Source organism: Rhinopithecus bieti, unplaced genomic scaffold (assembly GCF_001698545.2).
Source record: "Rhinopithecus bieti isolate Rb0 unplaced genomic scaffold, ASM169854v2 scaffold_2574, whole genome shotgun sequence".
In the NCBI taxonomy this organism is placed as follows: domain Eukaryota; kingdom Metazoa; phylum Chordata; class Mammalia; order Primates; family Cercopithecidae; genus Rhinopithecus; species Rhinopithecus bieti.
The window spans coordinates 7853578-7871632 of record NW_016804493.1 but is presented as its reverse complement, the minus strand read 5'-3'; the positions used below and the strand labels follow the sequence as shown (position 1 = coordinate 7871632).

General features: G+C 39.1%; 1 long non-coding RNA gene across 3 annotated transcripts; it reads left to right on the top strand.

The window, feature by feature from the left end:
* Nucleotides 1-9738: 9738 nt before the first annotated feature.
* Nucleotides 9739-14921, top strand: LOC108527391 (uncharacterized). 3 transcript variants are annotated; one of them, XR_001884794.1, is made up of 4 exons: nucleotides 9739-9887; nucleotides 10959-11152; nucleotides 12717-12867; nucleotides 13902-14921. It is a non-coding gene; the product is annotated as an uncharacterized LOC108527391 (long non-coding RNA). The 3 variants fall into 3 exon arrangements; XR_001884793.1 differs by having other exon boundaries at nucleotides 12680-12867; XR_001884792.1 differs by having other exon boundaries at nucleotides 12666-12867.
* Nucleotides 14922-18055: the final 3134 nt, after the last annotated feature.

The window sequence follows — 18055 nt, the reverse complement described above, 5'->3', positions numbered from 1 at the left end:
TAAGCCACCCAGTCTGTAGCATTCTGTTATGGCATTCCCAGCAGATTCATATAGACCCCTACCATGACCTGAACTCCCTCCTCATCTCTATTGTTGAAAGTGAAAACATGAACATATGTATCTATGGAACATGGAGGGGAAACCATGAAAACAATCAATACTTCCAGCAAAATGGAAAGTGTTTAAAATCGTTCACGTTAGCAAAAAGGAACAAAGGTACTGCAGGGTCTTCCAATTGTTGTGTAAAGAAAAAAGAAGTCCTGTTATCAGCATTTATTTTTTACATTACTTAAAATAACAAGTGAAAAGTTTATCTTGTCATTCCGTGGCAAAAAAAAGAAATAAATTTTGCGTTATAGTTCCTGTTGTATTTTTAGTTAGGAGGTAAAATCTTGGGAATGATGTTTGATTTTTCCAAGTGTTCATTTCATTCAAAGCAAATTAGTCAGAGAATCACAACTGGTATAAATCCATCATCGCAAGTGGCCCTGATCTCAGAACACTACTGTGCTGAATCCTGAGATAAATCTGTATGTCAGAAATCCTATTATTCAGAAGTACAATAAAAATAACAATCGGAGATGACATCAGAACAGGGAGAACACTGAGTTTTTCTTATTTGCGTGTCAGAAGAAGTTAACTTCCGCTCATCACCGGCTGAAATGATCGTACAGGATCCTGCAAAATATCTGGTTAGCTCCAACATAAATAATCTTCTGTCCTCTGGGGAAAATTCTCTTTTCACTCTATGGCTTCAGAAAAACTGTTGGCATAGGCACCCAAACACCTTCTGGAGATGGCATGGAAATGTCATTCAGTGAGTTGAGAAGAGATAAGGATGTGTTTTTACACTTGTGGATAAGCAGACACTGCTTGGAGAATTACGATCACTCTTGTCAACACGTCCTTTCTCAACTCTTAGTCTGTGGCTTATTTAAAGACATTAAAGGGAGTATTGGTTAGTGGGGTGGGAGTGCAATCAGGTAGAAGAAATTGGCAAGAGTGCAATACAGATAAAATTGAAGAGATGAGGCAAGGCAAGAGGAAACATCTGGAGCACCTGGCAGGGGTCATTTTAGGCTTCTCGCCTGAAGTGGCTCATTATTGACTCTTCTTCATTGTTAGCCTATAATCTGGTTTTTACTGCTATTGCAGATTTCTCTAAAACAAATAGGATAAAAGCAAACATTACCATTTGCTTTTAAGGTTCACAAGATGTCCTCTCAACTCTCACACGCAGATCCTATTTCAATAATTTCACAACTAATTGGAGCTTTTGCCATGACTGCTCCTCAAAACACCACTTAACTTGAAGAACACATCACAGAGAAACTATAATCAGAATCTGCCTGAGTCACTCGTGCCTGATCACAAATCGAAGAGAAAGCCCTGCAACTGTGTTTCTTGGGTCTGACTAGGTCAGTTTCCTTTTACTTTCGTGAGACAGTACATTAACCCAGAATGTTCAGAGAAAACAGTTTAATTTTAAAATATATAAACAATATATATAAATATATATTGTTTTCTTTATATATATTGTTCTATATATATTATTTTATTTATATATATTGTTTTATTTATATATATAGTTTTATTGTGGTAAGAACAGTTACCATGAGATTTATCCTGTTAACAAATTAAGTGTATGTAATACAGCATTGTTGATGGTAGGGACAACGTTGTACAGCAGATCTCTAGAACATGTTCATTTTGCTTAACTGCATCTTTAAGCCCATTGATTAGTAACTCCCCATTTCCTCCTCTGTCCAGCCCTTGACAACCACCATTCCTCTCTTTGATTCTGAGTCTATTTGAGATATATCATCTAAGTAGAATCATGCAATATTTACTCATCTGTGACTGTTGTTTTACTAAGCATGATGTCCTCAAGGTCCCTCTATGTGACTTGGAATATGGATGTTTAAAGCAATAGGATCAAGTAGGATCCATTTGATCCTGAAGCCCTCTGAACTGAGGCAGCCCTCTTCATCCTCACCTAGAAAATAGTCCTGAGTCTTGCAGAGTGACAGGGCTCTGACGCTAACCCTCAGTTATGTGGAGCACTTTTGAAGAAGCAGGAAGTTTAGCTGACATCCAATAGACATTGCTTTGGGGAACAAATTTCAGATTTCTTCTACTTTCTCACTTTTTTACTTTCTCAAAAATGAAAACTCTAGATACTTTTGTGACCCTTATTTTTTCCCTCTAATTCAGCTACAGATTTCTGTGGACATTTCAATCCTAACATGTCCAAGTGTCAGCTCTTTGATGACTAAGCAGACACTTTATTGATAGCAAAAGTAAGAGAAACAAGTTCACAGGGATTTAAATTTAAAATAATATCTCATTTACTTCATTATACATGGAGCCGAGATGACATTTCTATCTATACATTCTTTCCCATTATATTTTCAGAGCACTTTTCTACAAAATACCCTACCCCATAAACAATTGCTATTCACAAATGAATCAAATCAAATCAGGTCTCAGCAAATTCCCAACTCTGCAATGTCATTGCAATGTTATATATAAAAGAGATCCTGAAATAAGTGAGCTATTATCATATATTTGAAAATTTGGCCGGGCATGATAGCATGCGCCTGTTATCCCAGCTACTCAGGATGAGGAGGCTGAAGTGAGAGGACCACTTGAGTCCAGGAGTTGAAATCCAGCCTGGGCAATATAGAAAGACCCTGTTTCAAAAAACTAATGATAATAAAGAAAAGAAAACCTGTTTTGGATATCAGAGATACTAACTTTAGTAATATTTGTTATGGTAGCTCTTCACTTCCTTTTTCCTTTGGACGAATACCAATTTGTAGAATAGATCATTCTGTAAAAATAGATTTTATTTTTTAACAAAATTTAATGATGTGAATAAAATAAATAGATGTTCCTCTTAGATCAAAATGCACAGGAGTTATAAAAGTATTCAGTAACTATTACTTTATTTTCTTTCTCTGTCAGTCACATTCATTTTAGAAATGCAGTTTTACTAATATACTTTCCTCAGAAATGGAGGGAAACAGGCTGGGTGGGACCTCATTAGGACTGATAATATGACACTTCCTAGGTACAGAGAATCCCTGCTCCTTTATCTAATTCTGCTGGTGGGCTAAAATTTCTCAGTTAGATATACAACACATATTAATAACAGCTACTTGTTATTGAGGGCTTACCTGGAACTAAGCTATGGTATTTATCCACATTATTTCATTGAATGAAGAGACATTATTATACACATTTTAAAATGAAGAAACTGAATCCTAGTGAGATTTTGCAACTTGGCTAATCAGTAAGTGACAGAGCCAGAATTTGAACCTAAATTATAGCAGAGGTTCTCATTATAGAAATGGGCATCTCCGAGGCCAAAGCTATTTTTATAATACTGAGTTATTTGCCTTTTTTCACTTTTGTTTTTTCATGAGCATACACTTGAATTTTCCAGAAACTACATGATGTGGGTTGATAGCAACACTCTGACAGCTAATAGAAGGTGGGCTTATGTATTCCCATATTTTAAAAATTTATTGATTTTCATTTCCATCATAGTAAATATTTCTAGAAATTACCCACGTATCATCTGCCCACTTTTTAATGGGGTTGTTTTTTGCTTGTAGGTTTGTTTAAGTTCCTTGTAGATTCTGGATATTAGACCTTTGTCAGATGGATAGTTTGCAAATATTTTCTCCCATTCTGTAGGTTGTCTGTTTACTATATTGATAGCTTCTTTTGCTGTGCAGCAGCTCTTCAGTTTAATTATTACAGGTCCCATTTGTCAATTTTTGCTTTTGTTGCAATTGTTTTCCATTTTTCATCATGAAATCTTTGCCAGTTTCTATGACCAAACTGGTACTTCCTAGCTTACTTTCCAGGATTTTCATAGTTTTAGGTTTTACATTTAGGTCTTTAATCAATTTTGAGTTGATTTTTGTATATTGTATAAGGAAGGGGTCCAGTTTTTAGTCTGGGGAAGACATATGTGTGACCAACAAGCATATGAAAAAATGCTCAATATCACTAATCATTAGAGAAATGCAAATGAAAACCACAATCAGATACTATCTCGTAACAGTCAGAATGACCATTGTTAAGTCAAAAAATAACAGATGCCAGCAAGGTTGCAGAGAAAAGGGAACACTTATTCACTGCTGGTGGGAGTGTAAATTAGTTCGACCATTGTGGAAATCAGTGTGACAATTCCTCAAAGAACTAAAAACAACCACCATTTGACCCAGCAATCCCACTGCTGGGTATACACCCAAAGGAATATAAATGATTCTCCCGTAAAGATGTATGCCTGTGTATGTTTATTGCAGCACTATTCACAATAGCAAAGACATGGAATCAACCTAAATGCCCATCAATGATAGGCTGGATAAAGAAAATGTGGTACGTATACACCATAGAATACTATGCAGTCATAAAAAAGAATGAGATCATGTTCTTTGCAGGAACATGGATGGAGCTGGAGGCCATTATCCTTAGCAAACTAATGCATGAAGGAAAACCAAATACTGCATGTTCTCACTTATAAGTGGGAGCTAAATGATGAGAACACATAGACAGAAAGAGGAGAACAAAAGGCACTGCGGCCTACTTGAGGGTGGAGGGTGGGAGAAGGGAGAAGTTCAGAAAAAAAAACAAAAGAAAAGAAAACCTATTGGGTACTATGTTTAGTACCTGGGTGATGAAATAATCTGTACACCAGACCCTCGAGTTACAAATTTACTGTATAACAGACGTGCACTTGTATCCCTGAACCCAAAATAAATGTTAAAATATATTTTTTAATTTTCCATCACACTGATTTTTTTGAAAAGATGTGCAACATGTATACCTATGTAACAAACCTGTACATTCTACACATGTATCCCAGAACTTTAAAAAAAAAAAAAATGTGCAAAACAAAATTGCAATGAGGAAAAAAAAAGGCTAAGGAAAATGTCTTCTTTTCCTTAAAATATATCTAAATTGTCCAAGTCTCTATAAAGAAGATAAAAATAGCATGATCTAACTCACTATGTCATGCTATGCTTCCTCACATCTGTGTTCTGTTGCTTTATCGATGTGTAAGGAAATAAGCTCTAGTTTATTAAACTTTTTAAACAGAGAAAAGGAAAAAAAAGAGATAACCCACATAAACAAATGTCTTGTCTTGTTTTTTGAAGTCCTCAATAATTTTTTGTTGTTGTTTTGAGATAGGGTCTCACTCCATCACTCAGGCTGGAGTCCAGTGGTGCAATGTCGGTTCACTGCTACCTCTGCCTCTCGAGTTCAAGTGATTCTCCCACTACAGTCTCCCAAGTAGCTGGAACTACAGGCACGCTCTACGACACCCAGGTAATTTTGGTATTTTTTGGTAGAGATGGGGTTTCACCATGTTGGCCAGGCTGGTCTTAAACTCCTGGAGAATGATACATTTATGTTGATATTTTGCCTTTTAAATCTACTTGTAATTCTTGTTCTCCTGACCTCAAGTGATCCCCCTCCTCAGCCTCCCAAAGTGCTGGGATTACAGGTGTGAGCCACCATGCCTGCCAGTCCTCAATAATTTTTAAGAGTGTTTAATGCAGACCTGAGACTAGAGTTTGAGAAACACGACATTATATTACACTGGAGAACAATGCTACTTCAACCTCAGATTTCTAGTAGCCCAGTAAAATACATTTATTGAACAAAGAAAACCAGCTGGGTGCGGTGGCTCATTCCTGTAATCCCAGCACTTTGAGAGTCAGAGGCGGGCGGATCAGAAGTTCAGGAGTTCGAGACCAGCTGGACCAATATGGTGAAACCCCATCTCTACTAAAAATACAAAACTTAGCCTGGCGTGGTGGCGAGTGCCTATAGTCCCAGCTACTCGGGAGGCTGAGACAGGAGAATCACTTGAACTCGAGAGGTGGAGGTTGCAGTGAGCCAAGATCGCATCACTGCACTCCAGCCTGGACGACAGAATGAGACTCCGTCTCACTAAAAAAAGAAAGAAAGAAAACCTTGTTGATAAAGTATAAAACAAAGCAAGGGTTTTTGTTGTATTTTATGGGGTGGGAATTCTTTATTTCAAGGTTGGAGATAAATGATAGGTTGGTTCCCAGACCCAGTTTTAAGGGAGATTTCCAGTGAATCCTGGAGAAGTCCATCTAAACTGTCCACATCAGCGCTTCCACCTGCAACCTTCTCTTGAGGTCCAATAGAAATATCCCTCCTTTATGGGACATAGTAGAAAGCTTACAAGCCTGGTTAAGGATTCAGTCAGACTGGTTTCAAATCCTAGCCTCCCAGCTATGAAACCGTAGGCAAATTATACTTATCTTCTCTGAACCTAATAATAATGCAACTAATAATTATTATATTATAGGGTTATTGGGAAGATCAAATGAGATAATGCTTCTCAAAAGTGAGTGAAACAAAAATCGTTTTGAATGCTTAGCACACAATCCTTGGGACATAGTAAACACTCAACACATTTTAACTGTTATTTTATGGTAACTAGACCCCTTGATGTAGTCTCATTTATTCCCCCTAAACTCCATTCAGATTTCAGGAAACAGTTGATTTTTTCTTTGGCAGGGAATTAATTCTTCCTCTTCTACCACATTTTTAGCCACAAAGTGACTTAAAATAATCAGGAAAAATTTCAAGAGGCAGCTCGGCTGGTTGCTTCTCCCTTTTGAGAAACCATCTGTCAAAGATGATAATTCTGGAGAAGATATAAATTGTGGACTTCACTCTTAGACCCGTCTCTCCTGAGAACTATGGTGTGACCTAAAGCAGATCGTGTCCCTCTGAGCCTTGTTTTTCCCTCGTGAGAAGGGAAAAGGTATCACCTTAGAAAGATCCTTGCAGCCGTGTCATCCTATGACTATATATTTTTAGATGTAATCATTATTTCCTCCCTGAAAAGGCAACAAAATATCCAATATGTCCATGGCATTATTCTATGATATGTTATTTAAATAAAATCGAGTAAATTTTGCAAACAAGAATTACAAGTAGATTTAAAAGGCAAAATATCAACATAAATGTATCATTCTTCATATTTTCCAGGTAAAACACAGATTTTAATGTGTGCATAGTGTTTTATCCATTTTCTTGAGTATTTCTAATTTATTATAGCAACATAATCTAATCCTAGACTGATTTCCCTAAGGGATTAGTCAACATTTATTTTAATGCCTTTTAAATCTTTGGGTTCATAAAATCTTACATGTCTCAATTTAAATCAAATCTTGATTTCCTGGAAATCCTGGTTAATGTCAACAATCCCTTGAATCCTTAAAGGGTAGCTGATAACTCATGGAAATAGTTGAAGTAGATTAATTTTCAGTGATCACAGCTTTCCCACATGGGGAACAATATATTTTTAACTTTGTTTATTCACACATTTTAATGAGGAAAACAAAACCAAACTTTTCACTCAGTCATCAAAATGAGCACTTTTTGTTTTATGATGCTACAATATTAATAGCTAATTTATTCATTTTGGTTAATCTCTTAAATCTAAATGGTGTTAATCGTTCTTTTGTTTTTTCCTCCACATCATTGTTAAAGTTTGCATTTATGCTCATTCATTCATAAATGCTCTCCAGCATATTTGTATTCTAGTTTTCTATCATGCTGTCCAAAAATGCAAGGACAAATAAGGGGTTAAAATATATAGCCATTAAAGTAGATATATTTAGTATACATACTGAATTATAGTATATATTTTATATATGAATATACATAGATTTAAATGTGTGTGTAGTATACATTCACATGTATATACCTGCATACCATGTGTCTGATACACCTAAAATCAGCAAGGACTATATTGTCTTACATTATTGTATCATTTCCTCTCTCCCGTCTCTAATAAAATAATGTTCTGCACGTTGGGAAAGGAATAACCAATGATGACTCATTGCTACCATTTCAGATAGTAGAGTAGCAGTGATAAAGAACTAAATCCAACCTATAACATTTAAAGAGAAGTTCCTGTGGCATTAGCTAAGGCACAATGAGGTAGGTAACATTTACCACCACCACCACCGTCATCAACATTTTCATCAATCAAATATAATAATCTGGGAACTCCTGGGTGGACTGTTCCAAGGTGACCTTTATGTCTGTCTCACTCATTTGTGTTCCTCTATTCCGGGAGGACATGGGAGAAGAAGATCATGGGGAAGAAGACAGCTCTACAGGCTTTTCTCCATGGATTTTAGAAACACCCTCTAAAGCTCCTCCTTTGAGAACTGTTAGAAGCCTAGAAGATGAGGGAAAGGTGAGAAAACATATAAAGACATAGAAAAAAAATTGCAAATCAGAATGCAGTCCATTTGAGCAAGAGAATCCTAAGAAAGAACAAAGTGGGGGATGGCGAAGAAGAAAAGAAGAAAGGTCTAGAAGGGAACTTGGGACAGAGCCTGCCCCAGAGAGACTGATCAGCAGCTTCTTAGAGCGGAGAGGAGCGGGGGGCGGACACGTGGATGACACAAGTAACACAGGTAAGCTTGCAGGCTTTCCTATAGTCTGTGAGTCCCCGTGTTGATTGATTGATTCAAAATGAGAATTCTGTGGCATGATGATAACACCACACCTTTAGAAATCTTACTTTAGACCTGTAATACTCCCATAGAGACTTTTAAATAATTTTAAATAGAAGCTGGACCTAAAATTGTATAAGAAAATGTCTGGAGATTTTGATTTGCTCCTCATAAAAGTGAAGTCACAGTTATGAAAAGCCCATTGAGTTAGGAATTGTTGATATGGCTAACCAGTTCAATCAGGCCGTATACCTCAGATAGAGCTTGGATCTCTGTCCCCACCCAAATCTCATGTTGAAATGCCATCCCCAGTGCTGGAGGTAGGGCCTGGTGGCAGGTGATTGAATCAGGAGAGCAGATTTCCCTGTCGGTGCTGTTTTCATGATAGTGAATGAGTTCTTGTGAGATCTGGTCATTTAAAAGTGTGTGGCTCCCCCCCGGCCTTCTTCCTCCTGCTCCTGCTGTGTAAGACACCTGCTCCTGCTTTGCCTTCTGCCATGAGTAAAAGCTCCCTGAGGCCTCCCCAGAAGCAGATGCTGCCATGCTTCCTGTACAGCCTTCAGAACCGTGAGCCGACTAAACCTGTTTTCTTTATAAATTACCCAGTCTCAGATATTCCTTTATATTAGTTCAAGAACAAACTAATACAACCTCCCAGCCTAAGTCAGACGACTGCATAGAGCTGTACAGACAAACTGCCAGGATGCAGACTTTCCTGAGGTTAACATTAGTCTTATTTACCCACAAACAGTCAGGATGCCTTTGACCTTGAGACACTGCCAACCCTTGCCCCACCGCCAACTCACAGATCAAGTTAACTGTGGTTTTCCAGTGGACAACAGCATTGACGTCAAGGACCAGCCAGTTTTGTAACAGTCTTTTTTGCAGAGATCTACATAGTTTGTGCTTAACTATACATTATAGTGAATTTTGAAATAGCCTATGACATATTTTTGCTTTCTGGCGGATCAAACAGTTTTTGTTTGTTTGTTTGTTTGAGACAGAGTCTCACTCTGCCGTCCAGGCTGGAGGGCAGTGGCACGATCTCGGCTCACTGCAAGCTCCGCCTTCCAGGTTCAAACGATTCTCCTACTCCAGCCTCCCAAGTAGCTGGGACTACATGCATGTGCCTCCACGCCCGGCTAATTTTTGGTATTTTTAGTAGAGATGTGGTTTCACCGAGTTAGCCAGGCTGGTCTCTATCTTCTGACCTTGTGATCCACCCGTCTCGGCCTCCCAAAGTGCTGGGATTACAGGCGTGATCCACTGTGCCCTGACCCGCCAGCCAGTTTTAAAGGCAGCATCAGAAGATGTCATGGTTCTTGGCTGATAAACTACACTTGCTCATTGGAAATAGAGGTATCAAAGCATTCTTATTGCCTTCTCTAAAGCACTAGATCACAAAATGTAGTGTGCATCAGAATTTCCCAGGCTGCTTGTTGATATTTAAAATTTTGTTTGGCATTCCCACCCTCTCATCTCCCCTTCCCCGCCAGCTACTGATTCCTCGGGTATGGAATAGGTCCAGGAATCTGCACTTTAATCAGTCCTTCCAGGTGATTTTAATGCAGATGGTATAAACACTAGCAGAAATATTGCTGAGATAGACCCAGTGGTTTCTGTTTTGTTTTGTTTTGTTTTGTTTTGTTTTGTTTTGTTTTGTTTTTGAGACGGAGTCTCCCTCTGTTGTCCAGGCTGGAGTGCAGTGGCGCGATCTCGACTCACTGCAACCTCTGCTTCTGGGGTTCAAGCAATTCTCCTGCCTCACCCTCCCGAGTAGCTGGTGTGTGCTACCTCAACTGGCTAATTTTTGTATTTTTGGTAGAGACGGGGTTTCACCATGTTGGCCAGGCTGCTCTCGAACTCCCGACATCAAGTGATCCCTCCCTCAAGCCTCCCAAAGTGCTGGGATTACAGGCCCTGTGTATTTTTTTTAATGTCATACTATCTCTTTAATGTTTGCCACATTTTAGGTTTTCCAAGTATTAACCCTAGGAAATAAGAATCTTTACCATCAACACCAAAGCCTCATATCAATTTCAAGGAAAGTGTGTGTGTGTGTGTGTGTGTGTTTGTAGACATTGGTATAGAAGATAACTATTCAGAGGGCCTTGAACTTGGGTCCCCTGTGACCACATAATTTGACTGGTCTCTGTCTACCTTGGTGTTACTGGATGAGAAGTACACTTGCAGAAGTGATGGCTCTATATGAGAGAAATTAAAGTACTAATGCTGGGGCATGGAACTATGTTGATAGTTCAAAGTGACATCATGACTATTTCTATTTCTATTTCCTGAAGGTGAACAAGTTGATAGTCATTTAAAAGGATGAGTTTTTCTGAGGACAGCCAGAAAAAAAGAAAGGTATCTATAAAATCAACTTGTTGGTATTCTTTAAATTCATTCAGATTTACTCCTATATGCTTTCAGCAATAGTGCAGGGAGGAGGCTGCTGACATAGCTGGCTGCATTTCCTTGGACTTCAGCTCCTTGACGCTCTTTGTGGTCAAGATTGAGGGCTTACCTTTAAGAAGCAGCTGAGATTGCTACCCAGCTGGGTGAACCAAGAACGAGGGATCGGGTCCACTGCTGTCTCTCAGAAGCTCGGACATGTCTGGAGCACAGTAGGTTCTTTATCAATATTTGTTGAATGAATTAATGTCCTGATACATTGGTTGTTAATGTTCTTTTAGCATAAAGTATTTAAGCTTTTTAAATCTTTGCACAAAAGAAGAAAATTTGACTTATTTTGTTTTTTGTTTTTTTGTTTTATTGAGATGGAGTCTCACTCTGTCACCAGACTGGAGTGCAGTGGCGCGATCTCGGCTCACTGCAACCTCCACCTCCTGGATTCAAGCAATTCCCCTCCCTCAGCCTCCCAAGTAGCTGGGACTACAGGCATGCACAAACACGTCCGGCTAATTTTTTATATTTTAGTAAAGATGTGTTTTCACCATGTTGGCCAGGATGGTCTCCATCTCCTGACCTTGTGATCCGCCCCCTTTGGCCTCCCAAAGTACTGGGCTTACAGGCTTGAGCCACCGTGACCAGCCGAAAATATGACTTTTTAAATGGTATTCTAAATGTTCTACTTATCTTTGTTGGCAAAGACATGAACGTTTTCATATTGTTATAATCGAACTCAAAAGTCATTTCATGAATCTGAATTTGTTCTCCAAAAATGTTCTCCATGAGTCCAGGCAACCCTCCATTTCTCTCTCCCCTCTGTGCTGCCTTTCCCACCTCCAGCACTGCAAAACATTACTCTCCTTCAGACCTCCAACCGGCGCCTGCCCTCCTGCCCACAGTCTGGCTTTCCCAAGGCTTCTCAACAAAAAACACAGCTCCAGGGATGAAGGGGAAAGAGATTATTTCAGTTGCCTTAGATCTGTCTGAATGAGAATTTTTCTGGGGTAAATTTAGCTAAAATGATTTTATAGCCCTTTCCTCCTCCTTTGAAAATACTCGGGTTTTAAGAAAGACTGGTAACTCGCACTCCTCAGCTTATCTCCTGCCCCTCAAATGCACACACACACACACACACACACACACACAAACACACACACCTTACTGTTGTCTAAGACAAAGTCCAATTAATTGTCTATGGGCGTGTCCCCAAATCTTTATCTTCTTCTCAGAAACATTCTTACCTGACTTTGTCATCAGAGACATGAAAAGTAAGTTTCCTATCTTCTTGGCTATAGGTCTTTCTAGTCTTTATTTTTTATTTAATGTGTGTTTTTTATTTTTTGTTTTCTGAGACACAGCCTCACTCTGTTGCACAGGCTGGAGTGCAGTGGTGTGATTCAGATCACTGCAACCTCTGCCTCCTGGATTCAAGCGATTCTCATGCCTCAGCCTCCAGAGTAGATGGTGTGTGCTACCATGCCTGACTAATTTTTGTATTTTTAGTAGAGACAGGTTTCACCCTTTTGGCCAGGTTGGTCTCAAACTCCTGACCTCAAGTGATCTGCCCACCTCGGCCTTCCCAAGTGCTGGGATTACAGGCGTGAGCCACCGCACCTGGCCTAATGTGGTTTTAAATTCAAAATGATCTACACTGTATTTCTTAAAAACGAGAAAAAAAGCCAGCAGGGAAACATTTTTAGCCTGTATTTTTAAAATCTTCATTATTAGTTCTTCCATCACAGGGGGTTTTACCAGCTCTTGGTCTGAATCTTGTCCCAGAGCTGTCATAACTGCTCAGAAGGCCCAGCAGTGTCGCTTTGCTGAAAACAATCTAATGTGGCTCCAAATTTGCCTATTTAAGAAGGACAGAAGTCACCATCTAATTATCAGCCATGGCAAGAAAGCATCTGGGTAAACGGAGCTCATATAGGTAAGTGAGAAAACTAGGACTTTCCAAATTGCAATTAGCTAGTTGACTAACAATGCGAAAATCCCATAATGACCAGAAGGGTCAAGCATGCTGCCTCCTATTGTTCTTTGCTATCTGTGCTTTTATTTTCTCTGTCCTCTCCTCTCCCACCTGTCAGTGTGGGTCTCTGGAGACACATACATAATGGGCGGGAAATTACTGTGGAATAAGCACACAAGATAATGAGATGAAGTGGTTGACAACATGCTACACAAACACAAGAGGCTACAACAATAGTCATGGCTTTCTTCTAGAAAGTGTATAAAACAGTATTATAAATCAAGCATTGCATTAGGGTTCCCTAGAGGGAGAGAACTAATAGGAGATAGATAGATAGATAGATAGATAGATAGATAGATAGATAGATAGATACACAGATATATAGGTAATATATATTTCATTAACTATTAACTTACACAATCATAAGTTCCCACAATAGCTCATCTGCAAGCTTGAGGAGCAAGGAGAGCCAGTCCAAGTCTCAAAACTGAAGAACTTGGAGTCCGATGTTCCAGGGCAGGAAGCATCCAGCACGGGAGAAAGATGCAGGCTGGGAGGCTAGGCCATTCTCTCCTTTTCACATTTTTCTGCCAGCTTTATATTCACTGGCAGCTGATTAGATTGTGCCCACCAGATTAAGGGTGGGTCTGCCTTCCCCAGCACACTGACTCAAATATTAATCTCGTTTGGCAACACCCTCACAGACACAAGTAGGATCAATGCTTTGCATCCTTCAATCCAATTAAGTTGACACTCAGTATTAACCAATGATAGGCAATGATAGTATAAAGATAAATAAGACAAAGACTTTGTCCTCAATTATCTTATCTAGTCAAGGCAAATAATCATCAAATTATTAAATTAGTTCATGCGTGTTAAAAGCACTTGCAAACTATAAAATGTTAGTTTTATATTACGTGTAATTATTGCTTCTTACATTTAAAACCTGAAATTTTATGTGAAGTAAATACTCCTGCATTTTTTTTTCTTTTCAGGAAATAGTGGTGAATGTTTTGATATATGATGGAGCAACTCAAGGATTCCACATCATTAATTTGGGAAAACTGAAAAGTAGCTTCTGTGTTATTTTAACTGAACTAACCGACCCGAAACCCCCATGGCCCTAGCTTAACTGACCCATGTATTTATACACGCGTACTCTCATGTATATCTACACAATCATCAATATGAGAAGAGGGCAAAGTAAGAGCCTCTGGACTTTTCCAGATTGTTCTGCTGCCCCTTTGCAGAAGACATAATATGACAACAATTATTTTGGGTGTATTGAGATTCTGAACATCTATTTCATTTCCAACAACACGTCAATGTTTTTGCTGAGTGCTATTCTCTCGATTACCTCACTTCTACTAACCCTTGTGTCTGCTGTGATGCAGGCGCCCCTCTGCAAACCCCACAGTGAAAACATATGGCACTGTGGGTATTGAGGTGGACAGGACTTAATTCCTTTTCCATTCCCTTAGCTAGCACTGGTGCATTTACTCCCTGATAGAGTGCTCTAGAAGATTAGCAAGGGCATTCATTTTCCGCTAACTGCACACAAACACCATGAGCCGACTCAGGGGCTTACTGATGCCTCAGACAATTCTGTTTTCCAAGTTTGCTTTTCATTCTTCTATGTCTTTTCTTGTGCCATTTGGCTCAGTGTTTCAACTCCATAGAAAACTAACTTTGGGATTCTTTTCATTTATATTCAGATTCTCTTGTCTCTCATTTTGGGCAGAATCTTACTAATAAATGCTTAAACAGCAACTCCACAATTATGAGTGGTTTTTCATTACCAGAATAAATACCAACTAACTAGTTATATAAGTAGGTCCTTGACTGGCTTAGTAAAAATGTATTTTACTGTTAAGAACAAATAATAGAAGGGAAATTTTTTGTGGACACAGCCATAACGCCAATAAGAAAGGGTTAAGGATATTATATTTTTGAGTGCATCAGGAACTTTTTGAGAACAGCACCCTAAAGGATGATGATCACCTTTTCTACAAATTATCCTTCAGTCTTATTTTCTGGAAAAAATCTTGAGATGGGTGGATCATAAGTCTTACTTCAAACGGCCTCTGATGTGATTGTTTTTAAGAAAGAACACAGATGTGTATATAGACTTGATGTCCCCAAAGGAGACTTGCTTATGGGTTTATAATGTTCAGTTATCCTACAGTTGGCCTTACTCATTTCTTTATTCTCATCTATGTCCAGGATGAATTAAATGAAATTACCCTAGACTAAGATGTGCTGCAGACTTTAGTCTCATGACAAGGAATCCCTTCATGGCATTTCAATCATGCATTTCCTCTTGGAGTCTAATTCTGGAGGGAGATGATCCCCCTGGGTAACAATGCCTCCAACCCACCACTTTCTCAGAGCCAAAGTCTTATCTCAGGTTTGCTCTCAAACACTATGTATCATGCATCCGTGGCCATCTTTCAAGCTCTTTTCCTGTTGATTGCCTTAAAACTGGGAAATGGTTCACTGAACAAAGGCAGTCCCCCAAGGCCAAGCAGTGTGCAACACGCTAATAAATATTCAAGCCAATGTCTTTCAAATGTTATTGTGAATCATCTTTCCCTCCTTCCTTCCCATGGTTCAGTCATCTTGCTGGCTCCGAATTTTCACCTTTTGTCTCAGGCCTCAGCTGCCTCCAGTTTACTGCATATGACTGCAATTGTCTTTGTCTCCTTTATCCGCTTCACTGTGTCTCATTTTCCTAAAGTATCTGGCACCCACTTTTCCACAACATTGTTCCTTTGTTCCAGGAAAAAAAAAAATCGGAGGCAGCAGAAACACAGTTCCAAAGGCCACAGGGTGACATCCTCTCTCACCTGATCTTTATTCATATCTGGCTTTTAATTGCATTTTTTCCCCATTTCTCAAGCACCATACACCTCCCTTCCTCCCTGACAGGAAGGAGCATTTTATTTCTCATTCAAAACGCTTTCCTACTGATCTCTATTCTTCAGAAGCTCCAGAGGTCCCTTGTTACCTGTTGGTTTTTCTCATGTTGGTTGATCTGTTGGCCTTGCTGTAGTTTATTGCCTTTTCAACCTTTTTTTTCCTCCTCTTTCCGAACTTAGACCAGAACTTACAACCTGCTGTCTTTTCTCATCTTCACTATCATTATCTTCAGACTGAATCTTCCCAAAATGGATTTTTTTACCAACCTCGTCCTCTTTAAAGAAACAAAGAGGAGAATTATGTGATGGTTTCCACTGTCGGAGCGTCTGTGGCTTTGTTTGAGCGAGAGCTTCAAATCCAAAGCTAAACCTTGACTTAACACACAAACTCAATTGACGAGAGGAGTACCCATGTTCAAGCCCACCAATTGGCCGAGGACACAATCAGAGGGTTATTGGCAGGTATCTTCTTATCTCCCTGGTGCACTGAAAAAACTCAATTCATTAAAATAATAAAAAAAAGATCTTGGTCCCTCATGTGAGCGGCATGTGATTTTCCATGAACGTTCGGCTCAGAAGGCATCGTGCCTATTATACATTCCATTTATAAATCAAACACCCCTCGTCCTGCGGCTGCACGCTGACATGTCAGCGAGGTTTGGGTCAGCCGCACACACTTCCACGTGAACAGCAGATGAAGGCAAAGAGACAGGGAAGCGGCTCTTTTTTTCCCCCCCTTTTCCACCAGTAATAGGCAGCTTGAACGTTAAAATTGGGCTGAGACTCCAAAACCAAAGTCCCATGAACCATAGAAGCAAAGAGACTTGAGATAAAAGACAGGATCTGTCTGTTCTCTTGGATCCTTCACCTTTCTTTCTCTCCCCTTCATCATGTTCATTGGAAAGTAAAGTATGTGCATGTGTGTGTGAATTAAAGAATATATCTAGGAAAAGATGGGATAAAATCTAGCCCAAGAAAGACTTTGGTTTCTAAAACCTGTGAAGGTGGTTTGGGCCTGAGACTCTAGGGCTTTGTCCATGTCCTGAAGTAAAAACAGAAAGAGGACTTTCAGGTTCCCAATCAGAAGACCATGGAGGGTCCCGCTGAGTAGCTCCACCATGAAGGCAACAGGTACCAAGTCAGCCCAGCCACATTTTAAAGGCACACCACAGCTCCTTGCTGCATGTGGAACTAGTTTGATCTTGTAGCCTCCTATCCATGTCAAAACATGCAATTTACCAAGATCTACTGAGGAGAAGATTTCATTAAGGTAATCAATTTCCTACAGAACAAGGTACGTCAAAATTTTCCAATCTTTGCTCCCTTATCCCACTCCCATCACTCAAAACCCTATTTTCTTGTCATGAATAATAGGAAACAAAATTGAGGTGTGGTGGGGTGGGCAAAGGAGAACTCTGCCTGTAACTTGTATTTCTTTTGGACTTTTCTTTACGTACTGTACTAGATAAGAACCAGAGAGGAAATGAGTTGAGGGGATCGAGAAAGATAAGAACCTATCAACAATGCGAGGTTCTGAAATTATACATTATCAGAAAATGGTCACCTGCCATAGGTATTGATCCTATATGCAAACAAGAGAAAACTGAAGGGGGAAAGGAGATACTGAAAAGTGGTGGTAACATAATTTTGTACCTACTTTTCTCCTATGCCATGTCCTAAGACTTACAGGTCTCTCTGTTCCCCAGGCTTTGAGAAATACAGAAAAAATAATCCAGTAAAACCTTATACAAGGAAAAACAGTAAAGACAAGGCAGAATACAACTAATTATTTCCAGTCAAGCAATAAAATATTGTCAAAACAAATAGGCCATAACATGGTAAGCTAAGAGGACTTATCACTAACATTTCACACCCAAAGGTCAAATCTAAAGTTATGGTCTGTAATTCAAATGAATTGTAGGAGAAATGGATTGTGTCAGATATGTCTGTCTCATTGAAGGGTTAGTTATCACACAGAACAATCTTTTTCAACCTTTGGTTGATATTTGAATTGGCATTTACTGTAGTTTTTCAAAAGAAATTAGATTACAGATAGATTAAGCAAAATATTGAGGGTCTAAGCACTTGAATTTGAAAAAAATAAAAATCTTCAGATAGTTCTAGTATCACAAGTTGAAAACCATTGAAATAGTCACTTGGCACATATTTAAGGGCTTTAAATGACAAGTAATACGTGATTATTTGAACAAAGACTTGTCATTCTATATTCC